Source organism: Ochlerotatus camptorhynchus, unplaced genomic scaffold (genome assembly GCF_037179485.1).
Source record: "Ochlerotatus camptorhynchus isolate MF236.1 unplaced genomic scaffold, CSIRO-AGI_Acam_v1.1 ptg000274l, whole genome shotgun sequence".
In the NCBI taxonomy this organism is placed as follows: domain Eukaryota; kingdom Metazoa; phylum Arthropoda; class Insecta; order Diptera; family Culicidae; genus Ochlerotatus; species Ochlerotatus camptorhynchus.
Window position 1 is genome coordinate 7,363,361 of NW_027040763.1, and position 19,279 is coordinate 7,382,639.

Consider the following 19,279-nt stretch of genomic DNA (forward strand, 5'->3'; position numbering starts at 1 on the left):
AGGAAGACGTGACCAGAGATTTTTAGGCCTCAGAAAAATCCCACCGACCTCGGCTGGGATTGAACCCAGACCCATCGGGGTGTTAGAAAGCAGTCACGCTTACCACTACACCACCGGCGCCGGCTAATAAAGTTGTTGATCGAAAAGGATAAATGAAAACTAGAGTTGGAAACAATGTCTTCATGAAGAAGATGGGGAAAGGCACTCATGAGAAAGGGTGGTGGTCTAGAGAATTGCGGTAGCAAAGGAGTGAATGATGATTGGTGAGACCGTTCTGAGTTCTTATATAGGGGAAATGGCTCTACTGTTGGCCTATGGATCTAAGATTGGGCCTATCGCTAAGAATCTGCTATTTATCAATTTTATCTAGATGAACGCGTCATTGGGACGGTACTAATGGATATATTTGGTCGCTATTGAAAATTAAGTCGGTTGCTGAATTTATGTATGGGCCCAAAATAGGGACATTTAGGCCGACATTACATCCATTTCCCCTATATGTCAAATTACAAATATTGTTCTCAGTTTTGTTCATAGAATATTTTTAAACCTTTTCCCTTCTCCCTTTCCTCTTCTTTTACGTTCCCTTTTTTTCTTTTCAGAAAGCGACTTACCTTACCAATCAGGCTAAGGCCTTGTTGTCCTTTGATGTCCGAAGAAGTCGTCTCCACTCTACTCGATCTCGCCAGCCTCGTAGTCTGCGAAGGGTCCGCAGGTCGCCTTCTACTTGGTCGATCCACCTTGCCCGCTGCGCGCCTCTTCTCCTTGTTCGTGCCCAGCCCACCGTAGTCGCCCAATTTTTGCAATGTGGACGATGGATGGTTCTCCCAGCAGCTGGTGCAATTCGTGATTCATTCGCCTCCTCCACGTTCCGTCATCCATCTGCACTCCACCGTAGATGGTATGCAACACCTTCCGTTCGAAAACACCAAGGGCGCGTTGGTCCTCCACGAGCATAGTCCAGTTCTTGTGGCCGTAGAGGACCACCGGTCTAATCAGCGTCTTGAAGACAGCCAACTTCGTGCGGCGGCGAATTTTATTCGACCGGAGCGTCCTCCGGAGTCCAAAGTAGGCACCATTCCCTGCCATAATGCGTCTTTGAATTTCCCTGCTGGTATCATTTTCGGCGGTCACCAGCGAGCCCAAATACACGAGCTCATCGACCACCTCGATTTCGTCACCGTCAATCTGAACTCGGGGTGGAAGGCTAACATTGTCTTCCCTAGAACCGCTTCCTTTCATGTATTTTGTCTTTGATGCGTTGATGGCAAGTCCAATCCGCCTAGCTTCAGCCTTCAGTCTGATGTACGTTTCTGCCATCGTTTCAAAGTTCCGTGCCATGATGTCAATATCATCGGCGAAGCCAAGAAGCTGGATGGATGGACTTCCTATCCCAGCTCTTCTGATCACACCTTCTAACGCGATGTTGAATAGCAGACACGAAAGTCCATCACCTTGCCGTAACCTCCTTCGAGATTCAAAAGGACTCGAGAGTGTCCCCGATACTCGAACAACGCACATCACTCGATCCATCGTCGCCTTGACCAATCGCGTCAGTTTATCCGGAAATCCGTACTCGTGCATAATCTGCCATAGCTGATCTCGATCGATTGTGTCGTATGCGGATTTTAAATCGATGAACAAATGGTGTGTGGGCACGTTGTATTCGCGGCATTTCTGCAGAACCTGCCGAATCGCGAAGATTTGGTCCATGGTAGCGCAGGTACCCATGAATCCCACCTGGTATTGCCCCACGAACTCTCTTGCAAATGGTGACAGGCGGTGGCATAGAATTTGGGAGAGTACCTTGTAGGCGGCGCTCAGCAGTGTGATCGCGCGGTAGTAAAAAAACCGAGAATGGTGCTAACATGGCTTATGGAATAACCATAAACCATGAATGCTAGTGCTCATGCCTCAACCATTAGAGAAAAATGGGGCATCACATAACCTTTCTAAACTAGATACTCCTAACGACTGGTCAATCAAAATTTACTAAAAACTGAATGTACGATACGAGATGTCCACGTTTCAACCATTCGTTGTATTCTGAGGCATCATGTTTAAATATTCAATTGAAACATGCCCGATGTTTTCTGAATCATCTTGCCCCTTAAAGGTGATTCCCCGTAGCGTCCTTTTTCGTGTTACACTTAGCAATTTCACATGTGAAAATATTAAGCTTTCTGTGAATGCACGTAGCTGAAACTACTAGTTGTTGTTTGCTGCGGAGAAGCAAGCAATGTCTGAAATTTACAGATGCATAAACCTCGTAGATCTTGAGTTGTGTGCTCATGAAATTGTGAGGTGTGATGGAAAAATGGACTCCACAAGGAAACACCTTAAATGCCTACTGTGCGGCATTTAAGAGGCAAGATGATTCACATGCCTGGCCATTTTGGTATGAGTGACGCATCCTCGATGTGAAACATAAACCAAATAGATAAGAAAAATTATGGAGGTCAGTTTCCATGATAGTTTCAAGAACTGGCTGTATTGGTGTTGGATAAGATTAGATTAGATGACAATAATGCCATAATATTGCACCGTTTATAATGTATTAAGGGCTACCCACAATGGATTTTACAGTAAACCCATGGGTCATTTGTCGTTGTGGGTGGCCCTATAGAGTTTGGTGGCGGGTTTAATGCACAGGCGTGAGATAGCCGTCACTTCAAATGCTTAGGAAAAATTTCCTGCACAAACTAAACAAGCATATTTCTTCTACTGTCACTGTGATGGTTCTAGGTGCTCACTTTTCACCACTGGAATCACTCCAAAGCAAAAGTATGCTAACTGACAAGTTCATATGGCTTGAAGTCTTGAAGTAGTATGGGTCAATCTGTAATATTAAGCCACCGACAATTTAGCAGCGCATAAATTTGTAATGACTGGAAGGTAGCCGCCAATTTTGGATTTATCACGCAAAGTAATTCTTGAATTAATACAATGGGAAGTCTGAAAGGAATTGCATGGTAATTCAAATTTTAAACCATAAATAAAATTTCTATCGAAATTTGTTTTTTATAAGTTCCGATTATCACGCATGTTTTTACCAAAGTCAGGCTGAATGTTTTACTTTAAGGCTTATGAACATTACTTCCAGGTCAGTGAATTTTCATTTTGAAATTCCCGGTTTTCCCGGTTCAAATCTCAAATCTTTCCGGGTTTAGAATATTCAGCAAAAAACGGAAGTATTGAAATGATTGCAGTATCCCGTTCTGTTCTAGATACTAAGTATTAATTTCAAACGATCAACGAGTCAAACGATAACGCTCTGTCAATCACAATCTTCTTCACTTTTTGTCAAAAAAAAAAAAAAAAAACTGCACCTTGGGTCGGTAGGAGGAAAAGACCAAATTGTTGGCAAGCTGCTTCACGAAGTAATGCCGAAGATGATACACGTGTGTTAATATGCTTTTTCAGTGCACCGCCAATGTAGAGGGCACCAGGCGATTGTTAGAGGAAATGTCAACCAAGCCGTTTGTTTACATCAGAATACGGGTTTACCACAACGAAACTTAAGGCATTTTCCTTTGAACATCTTGCCAATTTCCATCGGTAGTTATCTTGTTTTACGATTTTCCACAGATCTGAACTAATTTGTGCCTCAACTATTCACACACGAAAAATCCGGAAGATTATAACCACTATTCTAATTTTACATTTTTCTCAACAAAAATATTCCTGAACACTAGCAGGATCCTTGCACAAACGGTACAGAATTAAATTTTTCAACTGTTGATCAAGTTTTGGAGCACCTCAGATGAATCAATTTAAAGTAAAAAAAAAGTGTTCCGCTTCCTATCTCTCACGGCAAACATTTCTGCTCACAACACTATTTTTGACGTTCTCTTATTCACCACCAGAGGTTGAATCGATCGCTTAGTTTCTATTAAAAAGGCGTATTGGTATTTTTTTGATTGTCTTTTCGCGTCCATACATCCATTTCCCCTATATGGCAACAAAGTAGGCATGCAATATATCAATATCCTTCTACAACTCCGATGAAGCTATACCCAAGTAACAATTCAAGCTGAATTGTATGAACAGAAGTTGATTATTGGTTGATTTAAGGTGTACGAAGCTGATTAATACCAGGCTGAATATACAGTTGATTAGCTAATTGTATCCCCATAATTCAACCTCAGTAAGTTAGCTGATCTAAAGACTGAACAAGACTTATTTAAGCTTAATACTACTCATAGGGGCCTCCCTTAGCTCAGCAAGACCATGCTGGAGGTGGCTGGGTTCAATTCCCGGTCCGGTCTAGGAATTTTTCGGGTTGGAAAATTTCTCAACTTCCCTGGGCATAGAAGTATGATTGGACTTGCCACACAATTATACCAATGCAAAAATGGTAAAGGCATCGAAAGTTCTTAATTAATAACTGTGGACGTGCATCTAGAACACTAAGTTTAGAGCACGCAATAAGCTAATATGCGATATACAATAAGCTTGAAACGCGAAGAAGAAGAACACTACTCCACAAACCAGCAATGCGCTACAAATATGTTGATAGCCTGATAAAATAATATGAATTTACAGCACAATATTGTTCAATGTCGTCACTTGTTGCATTTCCGACATTTTAATTTTTCTAAATTCACTGCCTACCTTTCTAATCCCAAGCAGCACCAGCAGTAGAGACAAGGAAGAGGAGCTTTTGAAGAATAGACTAAGACTGAATTAAAATCGTTGAAAGAACACTTGTTGATTTGTTACCTGGGTAGTTTGAATAATTGTTGTACATAGACCACTTTAACCTTTGTTCAGCTTTTAAACATCTATATCTGGTGATTTTAATCAGCCCAAAGCTTAACAGCAATATAAATTATAAGCTTTTCAAGGCATTAACCAACAGTCTTTTCAAACCCATGCTCAGCCTTCATGTTTTATTTGAAAATAATAATAATGGAAGACCGCTTCATTCCTTATACTTTTTATGAGACTGCTTTATAGAATGTTGCTGACTTATTGGATTTAGATATTTATATTGTTATTATAGGGGAAATGCAGGTAATGTCGGCCTAAGTGTCCTTAATTTGGGCCCATACATAAATTCAGCAATCGACTAAATTTTCAAGAGCAACCAAAAATAATCTATTAGTAAGTCCCAATAACGCGTTCATCTAGATACAATTGATAAATAGCAGATTTTTAGCGATGGGCCCAATCTTAGATCCACAGGCCAACATTAGAGACATTTCCCCTATGTTTAAAAATTACCTTTAGATTTCGGGATTCGAACCGGCAGTCGCTGATTCACAGGCGTCAACTATAACCACTCGACCACATAAGCATATTTGTGCAATATAAAGTGGTGAACAGAAAAAACACAGGAATGCATATGTTAATACTTCCGACGTCGTCGCAGTCCACTTCTAGGTGGTGCTATTCTACAAAAGCTCCTCTTTCTTGTCTCTACTGCTGGTGCTGCTTGGGATTAGAAAGGTAGACAGTGAATTTAGAATAACTAAACTGTCGGAAATGCCATGTGACACTGACGACATTTAACAATATTGTGCAATAAATTCATATTATTCTATCAGTCTATCAAAATATTTGTAGTGCATTGCTGGTTTCTGGAGTAGTATTAAGCTTAAATAAGTCTTGTTCAGTCTTTAGATCAGCTAACTTACTGAGGTTGAATTATGGGGATACAATTCGCTTCATGCACTACTAATCAACTGTATATTCAGCCTGGTGTTAATCAGCTTCGTACACCTTAAATCAACCAATAATCAACTTCTGTTCTTACAATTCAGCTTGAATTGTTACTTGGGTAAGACTGAATTAAAATAGTTGAAAGAACACTTCTTGAGCATCAATTTGTTACCTGGGATATTATACAGAGATAGAGAGTTTATCGTGGTAGTAGTAGCAAGAGTTTTGTCTTTATCGTTGGTTGCTTTATATGCCTGATTAATTTGAATAACCTTTTTATTGGAGAGTTCTTTTATGATTTAAACGCGTCAAAATTTACAAAGAAACCGATTGATGGAAGGTCAGTTAGCCAAACGCTATCAAGCCGAATAACGGGTGTTCAATAAAAAATGAGAATGATTTCAGTGCCGTCCAGAGCTATTGTGAGAGCATCCCGACTAAGTTGCATCATACGGCTGATCAAGGCCCCTTCTCCAATATTCATTGACGTTTTTTTTTTTGAAGAATAAACATTATGTTATTAATAAAAAATACTGAATTCGTTGAAAATTTTATTTTTTTACTAACTATATGACTGAAAAAATTCTCATTTTTTATTGAACACCCGTTAGATCATTACACCGAATTTTAGAGTGAAAGATTGAATTAATACATTGGTTTAAAAAACGTGAACATGGTACACAGATTTCGAAGCACATCGTGAAGTGTATTAACAGAAGTCTTATGTCATGGATACACTTGACAAACATGAACATGAGCTTTATTTGTATAATCAATTATTAGCACATCCCTGTGTACCGTGCCAGCACCATATTTGACGCGTCCCTAATGATGACGCACTCGTCTAATTTTCATCGCATCTCGATTTTGACAAGATATTTTTTTAAACTTTGTTACACCATCATCCCTAGAGCACAGGAACTAATATTTGCAGAAGTAAAATTTCAAAAATAATGATTGAAAATAGTCGAACATTATTGAGTGCGTCGATTTAGGAACCGCTTCGAATATAGTGCCTCCACGGTACACCTGTATAGTTTTTGTATAGTTATTGTATAGATATAGTGCTCATAATTATTATACAAATAATGCTCACTTTCATAGTTTGTCATCCAAGTGTATCCGCGGCATTGATTTCCATGATTCTGAGGCGTTGAAATAGTTGAATTGTGAGATTTCGAAAAGCTTCCAGGATCCTGGATTTGAAAAATATATCATGGACCCTGGTTAAAATTTACCTGTATGGTTTGAACATTGTTTAGGGTTCTAATAATTTGTTGAATTTGAAAAACACATTGAAATGCCATTGGAGTTGTGCGTTCAGGGGTTGAAACTGTTGACATATTTTACGACACTCGCTTCGTTGTCCTGCGCGACAGCCTGTTTTTATTCGTACTCTCATGCTCTATCGTCTCTTACTCAACACAAACGGTAGAGCAACATTCGAGCAAAAAGAAAATTTTCAAATAACTATCATATGACATGTGTGATTTCGTTCTAATTCCTCAATTTGGTGTAAATTAAACCATTTCTTATCAGAAATGTTATTACTAGGACATCGTTGCTTGCTATTTTCAGAATTCACACAACAACATCAGCAGCTCTTATTATGAGAAAAAATAAAATACATACATTCGTGACGGTCTTCGGCAACAGTGTCGTATGAGTCAGAGCTTGTCATATGACATTTTAGTTTGGTACTGTAGTTTGATAGCTTGTTTTGCAAGTGTCAGAAGCAAAGGTAGCCGATTATCACAGAAAAAATGTCGACTACGGTGACCACTTACAAGACTGGTCGTGTTTGACGGAGTTGACCAATGATGCCAGGAATGTAAAATATTTTTTTTTCTATTTTAATTTGGATTTTATTCGGAGTTTCTACCGCAGTTTAGTAGCTTGTACATCATTTTTGCTCAACACAATAAAAACAACCATAAACAAACAACAATATCCATGGCTTAAAACACGCAGTGCACTCAATTATTCAACTTTCCTTTCGCAAATTTAAACAATTAACAATGCCAGTGACGTCAACATTGATTCCGGCATCACTGCCAGCGATATTGATGCGATCCTTTTTATTCCACGATTGCTACTGTCAAATCGACCAATCAGAAACTGACTCGGATTTGACACCAAATTGGCTCGAAATCGCTACCCGATTGTCAAGTCCCGTCCCAGGTTTTCCCCTCTGTATTATGTCTGAAAATACAACGCTGGTTATATTGGAAAAATCCACAAAAACGTTAATCATCAATAGCCATTTTTTTCAGAAAGCATACCCAAATGAAAATGCTTCTATTCAAGAGGCGTCCGGAAGCAATTTCAAGGATAACCCAAGGCAATAACAATACAAGTAACAGCAGGGTCAGATTCTCATCAGTACCTCTATGTGTTTGGGTGACATCTTGCGGTTTGCCGTTCTTTTTCGAATCGTGTGACCGTACAACCGAACATGGGTTTCGTATCGTCGTCGATGACCCGTCATTCCTAACAACTCTAGGAACAAGATGAGGTCCATTCGTGTTTTGTAGCTGTGCATGTTCTAAAGGGTGACGTTGTCACACGAAACAAAAGGAGGCCACACAATGTGTACTGTGTAAATTAAAGCCGTCTCGGTAGTCAGCGATGTTATCGATCCTCCCTGGTATCATTCCGTGCTGTAGGCCGTTCTCTCATCTCTGTCACTGGCAAGTTTTTGTCGTATCCTCCGAGTCGTACGTCCACTCTACTGGACCGGCACATCGCATGGCACATAGCTCTGGCTTATGCTGAGCAGCAGTCGGCTATACCTACCTATGCTATGCCATCTACTTCTGCATCACCAAAGATAGAGCTGGAAAAGCAGCAACACACACTGAATGCTCTTTTCCACTCTGCAATGTGTCGCATTGTTGGCATAGAGCTTCCTGTTTGGATCGATTCCGACACCCTGAAGAACACACCATGCTGCTGGCCTTCTCGTGAAAAACTGTGTTAAGATTCAGATTCAGTACTATGAAAATATGATAACCGTAATTATTGTGCTCGGTTGATCAAAATACATTCATTTAGCCATAGCGAGATAGCATTGAGATGGTGGGGGGCACGGTGTCGCGATTTAAGAAACCAGTTCACGTGCACTCCTTTCACTTATCGCTCGAAATAGCCGATACACACACACACGGAGCATGGCATGGCCTAGTGAAGGCAAAAGGTATAACCCGCATGTTTACGAGTGGAAGGAGAAACTGTTTCGCGACGCGATTTGTGACCGTGGATTACGGTGGGGCGGTGGACTGCCTCATAAATTTTCTTGGCCTGCTATCTGCCATGGTTTCAACAAGGGGATGTAGCTCAGATGGTAGAGCGCTCGCTTAGCATGTGAGAGGTACGGGGATCGATGCCCCGCATCTCCAAAGACCTTTTTGCGGTGGGATGGATTTTTAAAATGTATTGCCTGGGCGATGTTGGTTACAATCACTTTGAGAGTCCCGTGCAAGGTACATTATTATGATGTTTCACCACCACTTCTTACTCTTATTATTTTCTAGAATCTTAGGCCCTATGTGCAATTTTTCGAAAATACGATTGCGATACGAAGAAAATGATAATCGACAAATATTTTCTCTTCAAATTGATTTGGCTCAACACTTCTTCTAAAAGCTTCTATATCGTTGCTTATGATTGCATGGATTAAATAAACTGACCCTGTGTGCACTAATTAATGGTTAATAGTTGTGATCTTTAGGGTGAAACATTTATCCAACATTGAGTTGACATCTGTAATATTTGTAACGTAATGGTATGATATCCATTTTCATTCAACATGGGGATGTAGCTCAGATGGTAGAGCGCTCGCTTAGCATGTGAGAGGTACGGGGATCGATGCCCCGCATCTCCAAAGATTTTTTTGCGGTGTGATGCCTGTTCTGAGGGGATGATGGGTGGACACAAACATTTTTAAATGTACCTCTTAAGAAATAACGTATGTTACATTAGACTAATTCAAAATTTGAAATTTTCGCTCCACAGTGCTCAAACGTTTCCAAATCGGGTCCTGATTGGCCTCCCAAAATTTGAACTCATTTAGTGAGAAACTGACTTGGCACAAACCATTTGAAGATTATATGGAAATTACTATGGAGAAACCATAATTTCGGTTCACATCTATCTCAAAATTCACCAGTTCACTCTACTTTAGAAAATGATAGCTGAGTTTTTTGAAATTTTTTCAGCTACAACTTTGTTCAAGACTACGTTTCGATCAAATGTAAGGAACAAAAATTATTAAGGATTCTTGTCACTGATGTCTTATGATTATGCTCAATCAACTGTTCAGCAGGCAACATTGGTGTTTATGGCGCGTAGAATAGAGGACAAAAATCATGGCTACTATGTCACACTGCAGAATACAGTGTTGCTCACAATACAGTTGCTTAATCTTGCCACAAGATTATCAATCTCTTAAACAATTAATTACTTTTTCATTTGACGTTTGGCTGAAAACGATTTTCTGCAAAAATGTAGCTGATAAAAATTCCCATAAGAACAGTAATAGAATTTGTTAACAGTACAATATGTAAAAAAGCTAGAAGACAATGAACAAAAAGTTTTTTTTTTCCCATGGTAATTTCCATACACACTTTAAATGGTTTGGTCGAAGTCAGTTTCTCACTAAATGAGTTCAAGATTTGGGAGGCTAATTAGGGCCCAATTTGGAACCGTTTGAGCACTGTGGAGCGAAAATTTCAAATTTTGCATCAGTCCAATGTACATTAGTTTAGTGTTCTACGCTAATTCTTATTTTATACAATAAACCCTATAAGTTTTTTACAATTCTACTAACAAACGAATGTTTATCGCAGGGTTGTGGAGGCCAGCCCATATGTTGCACCAATAGCAATAAGCTGCACCCTAAACAACAATAACTGACCCATAAAAAACAGGCAGATGTGCCAATATTTAAGGTGAAATTCTCAGTAAAAAGTATGGAGTAAAATAAAAAAAAAATCTCTATTAAATGTAAAAATTAACATTAAAGAAAAAAAATCCCAAAAAAATACTGAAATGTTCTTTTAAACATAAGAAATGCTCCAATAAAATATTTGAAATATTCCATAAACTTCGGTAATTTCTATGGAACATTTATTCTTTTTTATCGGCATATTTAAAATGTTGTGTTGGCTCATTTTTTTATGGAACATTTTTTTAGAAATCATTTAATTTGTTAGAAGCTCCTCCTATTCGACGCTTGTCCGTCGCTCTGTTTTTCTAACTAAAAAACATGGACAGTAAATTTAATAGATGAAATGTTCCCAAAAAAAAATGCTCTTTAAAATATGCAATGTGCCAATAAAAAAAGAAGAAACGTTCCATAAACTTTGGCATTTTCTATGGAACATTTCATATTTTAATTGACATATTTTTAGGGAACATTAATTTTTTTTTAAAGCTTCTTTTGAAATAATTTCCCGACGCTAGAGTGATAGAAAATATCAAAATTTGCTCACAGCCTGCATTGAAATGCCGAACTATAGTAAAAAATTGGTCACAATTGCAAAAGAAGTTCGTCGCAACATGAAACTTGAAAGAAATTGATCACAATTGTTGCTTGATCACATTAATGTTAAACGAAATCGAAATTAATCAAAACTTCCAACATACTTGAACGGAAGAATGGGGTCTGTCAACCATGCCAAATTGATAATCTAGAAAAAAATTGCATCTCAAGTTTTAGTAATTTTCTAGTGTTTTATACTATTTTATAGTCGTGAAATAGTGTAAAGGCTAGTGAAGTGTTGAAAAATAATAATTCAGAGTAATTTTACGCCTACTGATGGAGAAAACTTGAAAAAGTGTATAAATTTGTCACTGGCGTGCACAAGGTGGGGCAAGGTGGGGGCGATTGCCCCACCGTTTATGAATAAGATTTTTATTTTCACGTTTACAAAATTATGATATAAAATAACTTTCTTGATAACTTGATTTGAAGGTAAAATAATTTCATTTCATAAAAGAAGGGCACTGGAAACCTTTTATTGCGTCAATTACTTCGAGATGGTGCCTGAAAATTGCACCACAAAAGTGAATGAAGGGATAAACTTCAATTAAATTTTTTGTTCAAAAAATTGCATTTTTTTTTCAAGGTGGTTCATGGAGGGTTAAAAGAAAAGGGTAAATTTAAGGTTGACAAAATTCACCTTCGTGGTGCTAAATCGAAGAAAAAGCTTTTTATTGAATATTTATGGTGTAAAAATATCATCAAGGTGGTGCATGGAGGGACTAATCAAAATGAATAACTCTGGAGAAGAAATTGAATCACGCTAAAAATTTGGAGGTGCACATTTAACTGAAAATTTCTGGTGGAAAATTCGCAACACTGTGGTGAATGTAGAAGCAAGGTTTATTCATTTTTCTGGTGGAAAATTTGCACCATTTTGGTGCATGAAGAGGCAAAGCCTGAAAATTACACCACAAAGGTACATGGTGAAACAAACTACACTGACAATTTTTGGTGCAACGTTCTGGTGAATGGAGGAGCATGCTTTATTGAAAATTTCTGGTGCAAAATTTGCATCGCGCTGATAAATGAAATGAACAGAATATTTCTGGTGGAAAACTTGTACCGGTATGGTAAATGAAGACACAAGCTATGTTGAAAATTTCTGGTGGAAAACCTGCACCGTTCTGGTGAAAAGATGGGCAAGCTTTTTGGAAAATTTTGGGTCTTTATTTTGCATCCTTCTGCTGAATAGAGAAACAAATTTTAATAATAATTTCTGGACTAAAATTTTCACAATTCTGATGATTGAAGGGAAGCTGTACTGTAGATTTGTGATGAAAAATGATAAGAGAAGCAATCTATATTGAAAATGTCTGGTGAAAAATGGAAAAAGGAAATCTGCACCAATCAGAAGATTGGAGAAGCAATTTTTAGTGAACATTAACGGTGGAAAATTTGCATCGTTCTGGTCAATTGAATTTTTTTGGTTTAAAATTACCTGGGTGTAAGTTTGTATTGAAAATTTCTGGTCGAAGATTTGCAACAATCTACTGCATGGAGGGGCAACTTAAACATGTTTTCCGAGAAGAACCTCGAGGGTATTAAATTCTGAGGACAGTTCCAAGAGAAAATATTACTGGGGATAATTTCATGAAAATTCTGCGAATAATTTCTAGTGCATCCTGCAGATAGTTCCATAATAATTTTGAAAAGAATGCCGAGAGAATCAAATTTTGAATTGAATTCCAAAGGAATGTTGAGGATAATTTCAAGGGAACTCCGAGGGTAATTTCAAGCTCATTCTGAGAAAAATTTCTGGAGAATACAGAGGAAATTCTTCAGAAACTTTAGGGGAATTTCAGTTCCAAGGTGTTCTGAGAAAAAAAAAGTTCAAAAATATTCCGAAAAGAACCTCAAGGATATTGAATTTTTATGTCAGTTCCAACATTTTCTGGGGAAAATTAAAAGAAAATTCTGCGGATAATTTCTAGTGCATCCTGCAGATACTTCCAAGATAATTTCGAAAAGAAAACCGAGAAAATCAATTTTTGGGTGAAATTCCAAAGGGATTTTAAGCAATATTCCAAGCGAATTCTAAGGATAATTTCTAGCTCATTTCGGGAAAAATTTCTGAAACTCTTAAGAGATATTCTAAGAAAAAATCATGAAGAGTTCTAAGTATAATTCAAGTGGACTTCGTACTCTCCATTCCAAGATTAAAGGCACCATAGAAAAAAAAATGCCCCTCCTTAAAAAGATTCCTGTGCACGCTAGTGAAATTTGTACTAGTGATTTAACAACAGAAAATGGCGTTTGCTAGTGTTTTACTATTTTTCTGCGTCGTAACGCCTGAAATCGAAACCTGCAGGAAAACAAAATCGTCAGGAGTGGCTTGTCATGCAGATCTGGATTTCTAGGCGATTTCAAAAGGAAGTGAGAAACACAGTATATAGAAAAAAAATGTATTTGTGAAATAAACAATTCACGCACGCAAGAAAAACCGTATTCGTAAGTAACGTTTTAAATAACATTGAAGGATTGAAAGGAAATATTGAAATATTGCAATGCAACTTGTCAGAGCTTTTCTAATAAAAGCTTTCAAATTTTAGCGCCGACATTTATGGGTGGGAAACCTTACCATCATAACCTTCAAACATGTTTTGCTAACACTAATAACAGACAACCTCTCTGATGATGTCGTTGATTTCCAGGTGTGAGTTTTGACGAAGGATTACGTCTTTCGGCAACATATTGGGGGTGCAATTTAAAAAAAAAAATAAACAAAATCGACCACGTTACGAAAAGTGGTCAGGTTTTGACCACTTATAACTGTATTAATAGAGAATGGATATTAATTCTAAACAAGCCAATCGATTGGAATATCATATACGAATCTGCTAAAATGAACATTTTATCAATTTTCAAAAGGTCACTATTGAAAATTGCACGAATGTGTAACTGTTGCTATAATAATGAAAATTATCACCGATTGACTGCGAAAAGCGCTTTCCCTAACACAGATTTAAAAATCGAAATCAAATGTTTATTCAATCACCGCGTGAGGTGAGTGGTGGTGTCCAGTGGTCATCATCAACAGCAGCAGCAGCAGTGCTTTCGGCGCGTGGCGTTGTAGATTGTTCTTCAGTACACGATGGAAGGCTGCCCGCTAGCGCAAGCTGCAGCCCACTGAGTGGTCCATTCGCCGAAGAAGGAGGAAGAAGTTGCTTCTTCAGTTGCTCACCGTGAGTCGCTGTGGGCCATCTATGCCAAGCGCGTCACCGTTCCAAACAACATACCTTATCTCTGTAAAACACCTTAATAGCTCAGCATTATTTAACCATCACGACAAGTGGTCACCAAACTGTTCACCAATCGATCCAGGTGCAAGGCATGAGCACCGCTATCATCTGCAAGAACTCGAGGAAAGAATTCCACAGCATTGTTCTAAACTGGATTCCACGCTTTCAACCCATCGGTCCTTTTCAGGACCCCAAATGACTGATAATCGAGTTAACTAAAGACTTCAAATAAGAGCTTGTATCCAAGAAACATCGTCCAGGATTGGCTACATGGACACCGACAGAGCACCTCAAAAACAGAACTCTCAACCCGGAAAAAAATAACCATACAATAACCATAAAATAATATAAAATCACAACACAATTTATTGCCAACAATTGATCCTATTGTATGTATATCATACAAGTAAATTTAAAATATTGTTATTACAATAGATCTACAATACGTTCCATAGAGCATGAATTTTCAACAATAGAAAAACAATAAAATTAATGGTAAATGACTCAAGTTTATTCGGGAAAAAGTGATTTTCTGTACTGTTAAGATACATAACAACCTCCTTGTTCCATTGTAGATTTCCACATTTACCATAGATTCTATTGTGGAAACTATAAATTCTATGGTTATTTTATCGTTGCTGACAAAACAATGTATTTTAAGTACAATAAATTTTATTGTATGGTTACAATACATTTCATTGTACCTGTATCGTTCTTTTTTTTACGGGAAACTATTTCCGAATTTCAACCTATCGAACTTTTTCGAGTTAAGAAATCAATTTAATGTTTACTATACTTTTGCTGTGACATGAAAACTACCAACTCGTGTTATACGAGGGTTTGTGCATAAACTGGGACCTTTGTCGCTACCTATTGACAATTTTGATCAAAATATCATATCATGTGCCACACACGGAATGCTTGGCAGTGAGTCCAGACGATCAGTTTTCACAGTTTTTGTTCGCTATTGATAATTATATTTAAAATATAAAGAAATCAAATTTCATTTTTTCATCTGTAAATAAAACATTAAATTGAGCAGCTCGGCTTGCTTGAAGACTGACGCTTTTGCTTACTGAGAAGATCGTGGGTTTACTCCCAAGCTCCTCCTAAATAAAATCATTACAATGGTTGCATCGCCTGCTTAAGTGAATCCTGACCCATGTCCTACCCTACCATCCAACTCCGTTTATTGCACGGATATCGGAAGCGCTTTTGGATAATACTTAATAATTTATTAAATTATTCATTTAATTTTCACTTTCATTTTCAAGCACAGAAGAAGGTCATAGGTCTCCAGTGAAAAATCACTATCCATACAGCACAAGGGTAGAGGTAAAGATATGGCACCACAGAATAATAATCACAGGGATCAAGTGAATCCTGCTTAAGATGCCGAATAGGGAAGATTAGTGTTTCAAGTAGGGGATAGTCGGAGTAACAGTAGTAATAGTTGTAGTAAAAGATGGAAAGTAAACGTAGAGGACCATGTTTTGCAATACCTTCTTAATCATGATCTTTTTGAAATGTTTGAGAATCAGTTTCAGTCAGTGCCATTGCCTTTGTCGGTGTCTTTAAGTTTGTCAGTTGCCATTGTCATTATAGGTGTTGTCTCAACGTATATGTTCTTGTCAATGACAGTATTGAAAGTATTCGTGGAAGTATTTTTAACTGTGTGTGCTTATGTGTGTTTTCACCAAATGATTATATTTCTTCCTCATCTCCTAGTTTAAATTGCGTTCAAGAATAATTAACTAAAAAAAAATGTAGCAAAAGTTCATACTATAACATGTTTAACTTACTATCTACTTTTGTTGACTAATACCTAAATGTAATTTTTAATCTTTAAATTTGTGGAACCTCTTAACGAAATTCCTTTATGAAGCGCTTTGAGTGTGTAATTTTTAATTTTATGACGATAAGTTGCTCAAAATAGCAGCCTGTAATTCCGTATCAGAATCCACCTCCAATTCAATGTCTTTTGTGGAAAAGCTAAATAGTTACCTAAAAATTCTACCTAAATCGTTCACAACCAGAGCTGGATCACTGATGAAAACTAAAACTACCACCCTGAAAAACGTATCGAAATTTTCGAAGGCGAACACTCCGCAACCTATTCTTGCTACTGATTCTGTCCATTCTATTGTTAGGTATCCAAATTATTGTCATCCGTAAATTTAATATTGAATATAAAATGAATTATCTATTATTGAATAACTATTATTTACGATAATTACATGAAAGAAATAAAATATAAACTACAAACAAAACTTGACTACTAAAATCTCAAAAAGATATTCTCACAAATGTAGTTCACGCAACCAGACCTGCTTCCACTCACTCGCCACCTTGCACATGTTAGACACAAGGAGAGGCCGAAAGGCAAGCGTCTGACACATAAAACCCGTTAAATCTACCTGCAGATAGACACAATCAACGATTCTACGAATCGCGAGCGCTAACTCTGATTGAACGCTCACGAATCATAAAATCGCTGACTGTGACACTCTGAAAGCGAAATTACAAGTTTTATGCGTCAAACACCCGCCACACCCTCCTCCCGTATCCAAAAAGTACAAATCTCCACTGCAACATCCAACGAATCCAAACCCCCCGAGAATCACTCCTCTATAGCAAGTGAGTGAAAGCAACCCTGCATGCAACCATTCTTCGTGATACACTTTTTCCACCGACAAACCGACATGAAACTTAAACTTAAATCTTGATCGAGACCCCATAACGGCGGATTCAAATGTGCAGCGATCCCATCTGTCAAAACCATAGAAATTTGTTATCTATATAAAAATAATTTGCCCGGAATAGATTAGACACGAACCAACTCATGCATTTTGTATGCGTGTTCGTGGCTAGGATACACAATTTTCGCGAACATTGCGCAGATGTCAGTTTTGTGCTTTGATCATAAATTTGATGATACGTTGTATGGTCATTCATGTCGGTTTGTCGGTGCTTTTTCTGCCTATCTTTCTATTAGGACTGTGGACATGCGTTAGCTTCGAAACTTCTAACCAAACTGGGAAATCTATCAGATCACAAAAACTTGAAAAAACTGTAATTGACTGTAATAAAAATAATATGCTAAAATAAAATAAAATTATATGCAAAATTTACTAGAAGGTCATTACTTTATTGGTGAGAAGTTTCTAATAAGCCCTCCCAGTTCCTCTGTATACGGAACAAATCTGATACTATGATCAGAATTGCTCAGTCTGCATGAAGCAGCCGATTTCATCAAGGAAGTTCTATTAACAACCAAGAATTAATCGTTTGAGGCATACTGAAGCATTATGGAGGTGATATGTGTCACTATGGAAAATCATCATCGTTGCAAATATAAAGAGATTAAACATAACCCTTTACTTCAGTACCGTCAACCTACATGTCCATGGGGAGGGGCTTAATAATTTATTAAATTATTAATTGTTTTGTAGTAAAGTATTATTTTTGCAAACCGCCTTTTGACTGTAAAATAGCTATTTATGCAAAAAGAAGATTTATTCAGCACGAGTCGTAGTTTAGACAGCGAGGCTTACCGAGGTGGTGCAAGTTAGTCATCTTGACGACCATTTGTGAACTCTGTATCGTATCACCTTAGGAGGGTGAATAACTTATCCAGTATTGAATTGACATCTATAAACATTTTGCTTGGTATGATAATTTAATATTTGCTTTGTATGATAATTCTGTTTAATTCAACATGGGGATGTAGCTCAGATGGTAGAGCGCTCGCTTAGCATGTGAGAGGTACGGGGATCGATGCCCCGCATCTCCAAAAATCTTTTTGCGGTAGTGCAACGTACTGCAATCGTTGCAGTGCTGGAGGGGGGGGGGGGGGGGGGAGGTAAGAAACACTATACCAACGCGGGAAGATCACCTATTTGTGGTACGTTGCGGTTTTCAGATCTATCCCCTGACTAATTCAAAATAGGGGAATAGGATTTTTCCTAATCTTCAATCGTTGTACACGCAAAAAAAAACGTTCCTTTATTCGTGAAGAAAAATTCATGATTCCGTGAACAGCTAGTTCATCTGAATTCATGACTTTATTCCCGTAAACGTGATCACTTAATTCGGATTTTCAAGAATGTAATCACAAATCCATGAACATAGTTCACACCTATTCAGTGCAACCAAAAACACGTAACGCCATATAAAATTCAAAATGAAATCATAAGCGTGATTTCGTTCCTGCTATCGTGAATTTGGATCACGAGCAGTTGTTTATGGCCAGTTGTTTGGCAGGCAAGGTGTCCCGGGGCAAGGTTCGAGTTCACTTATATCAGCTAGATATGAACTATTCCGGCGGTAGATTTGGTAAATCAACGAGTGCTGAATTCACCAATCAATATATTTCATACGGCGAATGATCGTCTTGTTTACGGGCACTGGTACAGCAGCAATTTCGTCTACCTTCGGAGTGAACAGTAGAGCCGGCTCCAGTGCAGGTCGTTTGGGCGCTAGCTGCTTTGAAGAGTTGTCTGGATTTTTTCCCCGGGACTGGCTTTGTCCTACGCTTCTTCTTCTGTATCGATGACTACCTTGGCAGGTTCTAGGCTTTCGTGGTCGTAATTTAACTGCAGATTTTTCGGTGGTTCTAACGGTAGATCTTGGTAAACTACCGGCAGTGGTGCACCGATTATTTCATGGTCAAAACATTGACAATAATATTATTGTTTACATTTTGAAGCTCATGAACCGTGCTTCCGTTTTCTAGAACAGGTTCACGATATCAAGCACAACTCATGAACATAAATCACGTTTACCAGAACAGAAAATCATGATTTTCAAAACAGAGTTCACGTTTCTATGA

The 19,279-nt window shown here is 37.9% G+C and overlaps 3 non-coding genes across 3 annotated transcripts; all 3 read left to right on the top strand.

Annotated features, from left to right (window-relative positions):
- Positions 1-8,989: 8,989 nt before the first annotated feature.
- On the top strand, positions 8,990-9,062 carry TRNAA-AGC (transfer RNA alanine (anticodon AGC)). The gene has a single exon. It is a non-coding gene; the product is annotated as a tRNA-Ala (tRNA).
- A 412-nt stretch (positions 9,063-9,474) lies between these two features.
- On the top strand, positions 9,475-9,547 carry TRNAA-AGC (transfer RNA alanine (anticodon AGC)). The gene has a single exon. It is a non-coding gene; the product is annotated as a tRNA-Ala (tRNA).
- An 8,621-nt stretch (positions 9,548-18,168) lies between these two features.
- Positions 18,169-18,241, top strand: TRNAA-AGC (transfer RNA alanine (anticodon AGC)). Its single transcript has one exon. It is a non-coding gene; the product is annotated as a tRNA-Ala (tRNA).
- The last annotated feature ends 1,038 nt before the right edge of the window (positions 18,242-19,279 follow it).